We start from the raw sequence: 8,205 nt of genomic DNA, 5'->3' as shown, positions 1-8,205 counted from the left end.
GTGGGGTCCAAGTTACCAGAACTGGCATCTTCCTCTCCTAGTAAGAAATTAATGTTCAGAGAACTCCTGGCCCCTCAGAGCTGCAAACTTCTATCATTTCCCCTCGAGTTTATTAGAAATGCAGACGCCCAGACCTGCTGAATCAGAATTGCATTTCAATTAGCTCTCTAGGCGGACGATTTGCATGTACATGAAAGTTTTAAAAGCCCTGTCTACCTCCAAAATACATACTTGGTGGAAGTAAATCAGTCCGCTTGCCTTGGAGAGCTTAATTGCTTGCAGTTGTCCTTTGGGAGAAGACAGTGGGTAGGGCAACCCAGGCCAGCCCTTTTTTCTTGCCTCTCTACTCCCTGTTCTCCCTTGCCTCCTCCCATCCCAGCCCTTCCTCTTTCCGGTTCTCTGTCTCTTTCATCGCCCGTCCAGTGCACAGCCAGAATACACCAGGGCCCCCTCCCCTTTGCCCCTTGATTCTGCCAGCATCACTGGGAGGCACACACCATCCAGAAGCCAAGGTCCATCAGGAAGTAACCCTCCCCCGACCCTAATCCTTTACCCAGCCCTCTGTAAACGAGCCACCCACTTCTAAAAAGTCGAAACGTAGGTAAGACAGCTCAAGAAGGGAACAGCGGTGATGGGGACTGGAAGGAGCCAGCCCTCCAGTCGTGCCCACAGATCACCTCCTTCCTGAGCTTTCATACCTCCCTGCCCTCTGCCCCACACCCGCTCCTGGTCCACGGACTGGGGTCTGTCTGTGAATTGAATTTACCAGTCCAGGTAAGATAATAGAACAGTTGAAAACAAGAATTTAGGAACTTTTATAGCAATCTGATAGAGTAATTTTATGTTTTTTTAATATAATCATTAAAACGAGGGCTTGTGTTTTGTACCTCTCTTTCAATGTTTTCTTAGTAATTCATTTTTATGATATTGTACAAAAGTATAACTCCACAGTGGACTGGGAGTAATAAAGAAAAACGGGTCCTTCAACTCAGGTACGTGAGGAGTTGTAATCTCTCTCTCCCTCTCCGTCTCTCTTTCTTTACCACTAGTGACATCTGAAGCCCTAATGTCAACACATCCAGCCCCAAATCCCATCTCCAGTTCTCAGAGTAGGTACCTCCTTCTGTTCCCAGGGATGCTGGTGGGCAGGGGTGGAAGGAGCACTGCCCAGGGTGGGCCAGACCCTGCAGAAGGGATCCCACAGCCTGCTGCAGTGCTGCTGCCCACAGGAAGGCCCACAGCAGCCTCCATGCTTGATCAAGGCTCTGAAATATGAAACGTTCTTTTTCTTTCCGAGTCAGAGCTAAATGCAAACACTTACCCAGCAGGGGTGAGTTAGCTGTGCCTCATCTAGGGACCTGGGCTCTATGGCGTCATATCATTTACAGGTAAGAGAACTTAGCTGGGATAAGGACCGAGAGGCAGTCTGGAGCTGCCCCTTAATGTGGAGATGAAGAGGATGACCAGGAGCCTCAGGGCTGCTCCCTAGTGACTCTCTTGGGTAGTCGGGGACTTGCACAGCAGCCTACACTGTGGTCTGATCCATTCATTGGACAACTTCGTTGTTAGGTCTCATTAAACACCCCACCCTTGTTTTGTATGTGACTATACCATTTAGATATGAACAACAAAAATTGAGCACGGCCCTTCCCTGAACCAGGCAGGTTGCACATGCTGGAATTTCTTTCAATTCCAGGTTATTTTAAATTTGGCTAGGAAATAGACCCCCTACATTTTTATTTAAATAAGCATCCACTATGATTGCAGCCATGAAATTAAAAGACGCTTACTCCTTGGAAGGAAAGTTATGACCAACCAAGATAGCATATTCAAAAGCAGAGACATTACTTTGCCAACAAAGGTCCGTCTAGTCAAGGCTATGGTTTTTCCAGTGGTCATGTATGGATGTGAGAGTTGGACTGTGAAGAAAGCTGAGAGCCAAAGAATTGATGCTTTTGAACTGTGGTGTTGGAGAAGACTCTTGAGAGTCCCTTGGACTGCAAGGAGATCCAACCAGTCCATTCTAAAGGAGATCAGCCCTGGGATTTCTTTGGAAGGATGGATGCTGAAGCTGAAACTCCAGTACTTTGGCCACCTCATGCAAAGAGTTGACTCATTGGAAAAGACTCTGATGCTGGGAGGGATTGGGGGCAGAAGGAAGAGGGGGTGACAGGATGAGATGGCTGGATGGCATCACCGACTCTATGGACATGAGTTTGAGTGAACTCCGGGAGTTGGTGATGAACAGGGAGGCCTGGCGTGCTGCGATTCATGGGGTTGCAAAGAGTCGGACACGACTGAGCGACTGAACTGAACTGAACTGAACTGAAACAGCTCTGTGTCCTTCATCTTTGTCTCAACTGTGATGACAGTAAGCACAGACAAGGACCACAGCATGGGGAAGACCCAGGCCTCCCCATATTGAATCTCTGTCTACACAGCCGAAAGAAGTTGTACCGGCAGACCCAGAGCATCACCAAGGCTGCTCCTTCAGCTCGCACCACTCTGTGAATGAAGAGCCTCTGTTCTACCTGTTTCTGGAATTCTCTCCCACGTGAGGTGCCGATCAATAGTGACTGTTTCTTTCATGGTTGGGAACATGATCGTTGTCATCATCAGCCTGTGTTCCTGACTGCACAGGGCCTACTCATGCTAGATCCCCGATCAACATTTGCTCAGTACGTCAGCGTGCACACCATGGGAACCCAGCAAATACTGTGTAAGCCAGCAAGTGAAGAAGTGAGTTTCCTTCTCCCCCTTCTCTACTTCAACACGGCTCAGTCATGCCTTGCTTTCTGTTCTGGGCCATCTTTCTTCCACCCTCTGGGAAAGTGTGTCTTTGCCTCAAAAGCAGGCCCTGCCTGCTGAAGCCTCAGACCCCTCCCACCCAGTCTCCTGAGTGCTGTTTCATAGGCTCCCTCTTTCTCCCCTCTCCTTAGTCTTCCCACTTCCAGCTGTGAGCACCAGGCCCCATTCCCTCCACCAATTCCCAGCAGGGACAGGATAAGGCTGATGTAGGAGAGGTGCCCTGGGCACAAATACTGAAGCAGACGCCATCCTTGGGCCGGGCAGACACTAGAGTGTCCTCTCAGGGGAAGTGAGATGTGTCCATTTCAAATATGCACACACTGCCTCAAACCTAGTCTCCCCGACAGGGCAGCGCCAGTGAGCAAGCTGGCTGCCAAGGGAGGGGTGCACACAGCACGCCCCCTCGCCAGGGCAGCCTTCGGGGCTGCCATGGCATCAGCTGGCAGATGGTGCAGGCAGCTGGTCCACTCTATGGGAACCATATAGGTGAAGGCAGACACAGATGGGCTCATGGGGCTTCTACCTGCCCCTCAGCCCCATCCTGCTTAGAAGTGGTGCCCACCCAAATCCGGTGCTCTGGGACAACCTGGAGGGATAGAGTGGGGAGGGAAGAGGTAGGGGTTCAGGATCGGGGGGACACGTGTATACCGATGGCAGATTCATGTTGATGTACGGCAAAACCAATCACAATATTCTAAAGCAATTATCCTCCAATTAAAATAAATAAGTGATTTAAAAAAAAAAAAAAGAAGAAGCAGTGCCCAGAGACCCATCCACCCCCAGAAACACCCTGCTTTCTTCCTTGTATTCCAAAAGCCTCTAAAGGCCCCCCACCCCTTCCTGCCTGGTGCTCTTCCTCTACCAGCTCCCTTCTCTTCTCAAACATTCTACCTTTCCCCCCCCCCCCCCCCCCCCCCCCGTTTCACTTGTCTCCCGGTGCAGGGAGGCGGGGAAGGAGTGAGGCCATTCTGCCCTAAGGCCAGTCCAAGAAGAACAAGTGTGAGTAGGCAGGGACAGGGCGTCGCTTGGGCCACCCTTCACACTGCATCCAGTTCCACCCCACCCTGAATCTGCACCACCACCCGACCTGAAATCTGCTCTCAGAGCTGAGGGTTGCGGGCTCAGATGAGCCACAGTTAACACCTGCTCCCCCCACCCCCACAGTGCACACCTGCTCCCCCCAGCCCCCCACCCACAGCCCACAGTGAAGGCGAATGCAGACCACTCCACCTGACAGATGGGGCCACCCTGCCTGCCCACGCCTGGGCAGAGGTGGACTCAGACTCAGCCACTGGAGTTTCCCTGAAAGGCCCCAGGGAGGCTGAGTGCAGCCCAGGCTGCCAGCTGCTCTCTTAATTAAGAAATGTGGGGAGTGGCCCCTTTGAACTCAGCAGTTAATTTGCTCTGTGCACTCCCCCTGTGGCTGGGTAATTAATGTGGTCTGAACCAGTGATTAGCAGTGGGGAGAGAAACTGCCTCCACGACTTAACCCTTCCTGTGCCTTCATCAGTCGGTTCTTCTCCAGTTGTCTCAGGGCTGCTAGAAGTTCTTTGAGGGGAGGTGCGTGCGATATTTTCAGGTCCTCACCCAACCTCCTCCTCCCCACTTTCTCAGCTCCCCCTCCGAAAGTCCCCTCAAGAAAAAGGGCTGGTGTACTGGAGACAGCAACTCATGTCCTGCTGGGATGGACCATTACCGACCACCCTTTCTGCTAAGAGGGAGTGTGACTGTTCACTGTCTCCCCCAAGGGAATTCAGCATCTGTATTTCCAGCATTCACATACTGGCCAGACTCCCGCACCCCAGGGCCATCCCAAACCTGGCCTTGACATTTCAGAATCATTCAATCCTCTTCAACACCTGTTTGCAGGGCACCACTTGGTAGAAAGCCTGTCCTTGGTGATATACAGGGTGCAGACATGAAGGGGGCCTGATCCCCACTCTCAGGAGCTCACAGTCTGGGAGAAGAGAGTTACAGCAGGGCTGCTCGAACCTCAACACTCCACTATCTGCGCTTGCCCGGCTCTCCTTCTTCCCTCTCTCTGGCCGCGTAGTAACAATGGTTAATTTTTTTGAGTGCAGACTATCAACTGAAATTGAATTGCACAATGTGAGAGCTGAGAGCCTCCGTTTTATTTGGAGACTCACTGAGAACTAGAGCCCAGGAGACAGCCTCTCCAGTCACTCTGAGAAGCTGCTCCGAAGAGGTTAGGGGAAGTCAGCATATATGTGGTTTGGGAGAAGGGGTACGTGCAACCCAGCACACACCTTGGTAGAAGGTTGCTGCCAGGCATGAGGCACAGCCATCTTAGTTAATCATTTTATTGCTTTTCTAAGTATGGGAAGATGCAAGAAATAGGGTTCATAAAATTTTCTTTCAATATATCTGAGGGCCTGTTCTGCCTGTTTTCCCAGAGCACAGAGGGCCTCATCCTGATGGTCACCCTGAATTCCTTTCAGGGTAACAACTGCAGTAGCCAGGGACTTGATTCTTGTAGAACTGGATGGTGGGCAACATTCTTCATTTCACATGACTATGCGCCAGACCCCATTCTAAGTGGTTTCACCCTGAGGGCACCATGAAGATGTAGATACTGTTATTAATCTCTATTTCATGAAGGAAGATGCCAAACACAGAGCAGTCACTTTGCTTGTTTCACAACCAAGATCTGAACCCACAAAACCCAACCCCAGAGCCTGAGTTAAGTCCTATCCTCACCCTCGTTTATATCCTAAGGTTCCCCTCAGTCTCCACCCCAGCTCCACAGGGGCCTCCCAGCCTCCTGCCCACCCTGCTGGCTCCTATCCATCCACCCTCTGGCTGCCATAGCGTGCTTTGCACACAGCTGGCTTTGCTCTGGCCACTCTGATTGTAATTATTGGGTTACATGTCCATCTTCTCATCTAAACTGCAGATTCCTTGAGGGCAGGGGCTGTGCCTTTCATGTCTGTGTCCCCAGCACCCGGCAAGTAAGTAGATGCTCAATAAATATCTGACACATGGATGAGGAAATTGACAGTGGAGTCATGTAGCTGATCCCCTCCTTTGGCCTCTCCGCCTATAGGCAGATTAGGGTTAGTTCCATCATGACTCCAGCTCTGCCCCTTTCTCCCTAGAGGGTTCCTTTCTACTTCAGTCGGGATGATCACAACAGCTGCTACCAGGCCACCCTGCCTCTTTTTCTCCCCCTGTCAGCCCTGAGGTAGCAGAGCGGTACTGTGAAAGTGTGCTGGGCCCATAACCCAAGGCTTAATGGGTCAAAACCATCCTCTGCTTCAGTGTGCCTTTCGGCTTCCCTGGTGGCTTAGCAGCAAAGAATCCTCCGGCTGCTGCGGCAGATGCGGGTTCCATCCCAGGGCTGGGAAGATCCCCTAGGAAAGGAAATGGCAGCCCACTCCAGTACTCTTGCGTGGGAAATCCCACAGACAGAGGAGCTTGGAAGGCTACAGACCATGAAGTCACATAGAGTCAGACACGACTTAGCAACTAAAGAACAACAGCAATCAGCCCTGCACGCTGTCCTCCCACTAGCAAGCTAGCCAAAAATGGGCAACAAACAGCCCCCTCCTTCCAAGCAGTGCTTCTCAGAGCTCCCTCCATCCACCAGCTCAGAACCACCCGAATGCAGTGATTGTTAAAGCGACAGACTCCTGGGACCCAGCCCAGCCCCACTGAACAGAATCCTCGAGAACCCAAGTTTTCAGCAAGGATGAGAACTGCTGGTCTCCAGAATAAAAACCTAAACTTAACCCCATACTCAAAGCCTCCACAATCTGACTCCCAACCTCCCTTTCCATTTTACCCACAGCAGCCTTAGAGGGTTCCCCCTTCTGATCCTTCATTGTCCCTGGAGCCTACTTGGAACCTCCCCACCGTCAAGCCTTACACACTGCTCTCCCCTCATGCTCAGAGCAACTCCCACCCAACTTCTGGCCCACCCTGTTTTCTCCGCCTATCCAAAGTATATCCATATTCAAGATGCAGCTCAAATTCCTCCTTTTAAGGAAGCAGCTCCTGTCCACCAGGGGCTTCCACGGAGGCTCAGATGGTAAAGAAACTGCTCGAAATGCAGAGACCAAGGTTTGATTCCTGGGTCAGGAAGATCTCCTGGAGAAAGAAATGACAACCCAGCCCAGTATTCTGGCCCCAAGAATTCCATGAACAGAGGAGCCTGGTGGGATACAGTCTATGGGATCGTGTGGGGTAGACTCTCTGTGCTGCTCTTTTGCCCAGACCCATGTCTGTCCATGGTGGGTCTTCCCTTCCTGCTGCTGCTGCTAAGTCACTTTAGTCGTGTCCGACTCTGTGCGACCCCACAGACGGAAGCCCATCAGGCTCCCCCGTCCCGGGGATTCTCCAGGCAAGAACACTGGAGTGGGTTGCCATTTCCTTCTCCAATGCATGAAAGTGAAAAGTGAAAGGAAAGTCGCTCAGTCGTGTCCGACTCTTGGCGACCCCATGGACTACAGCCTACCAGGCTCCTCCATCCATGGGATTTTCCAGGCAAGAGAACTGGAGTCGGGTGCCATTGCCTAGGCACATGCTATTCCTACCATTTGGTGGTGAGTACCTGGAGGGCTGGAAGCCTATCCCGGAATCCTCCTGCTCATCCGCCACCACGTCTGCCTCCTTATTGGTCCAGTGCGGAGCGTCCAATTTGACTGACAGGTCAGAAGCTAGGCAGGACAAGGTACCACAAGCCACACTCGGGAAGCTCGGAGATCTTCCTTCTTGCAAAACCTTCCTTGACTCAAGAAACCAAGTAACCTTCAGAAGTGAAAAGATAAAGGTAGTGAGGATGGGGTGACTGGCAGAATGGGCCATGCTCCAAAGGCTGAAGCTCAGCTCACAGCTCTGCTTCTCTGTGACCCCGGAAAGATGCTAACCTCGTTCTGGTCTTCAAACTCCCCCATCTCTAACAGGGAGATAATCAGATCCTCTTGAAGAAGAGTTGTAGGTCTTTCAGGTAGCAAAATATGTAACCATCTCTAGAATTCGTGCCCTCGTTTAACAAATATTCATTAAGCATCCATTAAGGTCTGGGTTCATAGTCCCTGATATGCAGTGGCGTGGTGGTAAAGAAACTGCCTGCTGATGCAGAAGACGCAGAGACACAGGTTCGGTTCCTGGGTCAGGAAGATCCTCTGGAGAACGAAATGGCAACTCTCTCCAGTACTGTTGCCTGGAAAATCCCATGGACAGTGGAGCCTGGAAGCCTACAATCCATGGGATCACAAAGAATAGGACACCACTTAGCAACTAAACAACAAAGCATTCGTGGCTTGCCCAGCACCAAGGGGAACACAGAAATGAATATGAGACCTTGGCAATAAACAGTCTATGCAGATGAGAAAACTGTTACAGGATGACATGTTACGAGTGATCACAGAAGCACAG

The sequence above is a fragment of the Bos indicus x Bos taurus genome, chromosome 3 (genome assembly GCF_003369695.1).
Source record: "Bos indicus x Bos taurus breed Angus x Brahman F1 hybrid chromosome 3, Bos_hybrid_MaternalHap_v2.0, whole genome shotgun sequence".
Classification (NCBI taxonomy): Eukaryota; Metazoa; Chordata; class Mammalia; order Artiodactyla; family Bovidae; genus Bos; species Bos indicus x Bos taurus.
This window is presented reverse-complemented; position numbering follows the sequence as displayed.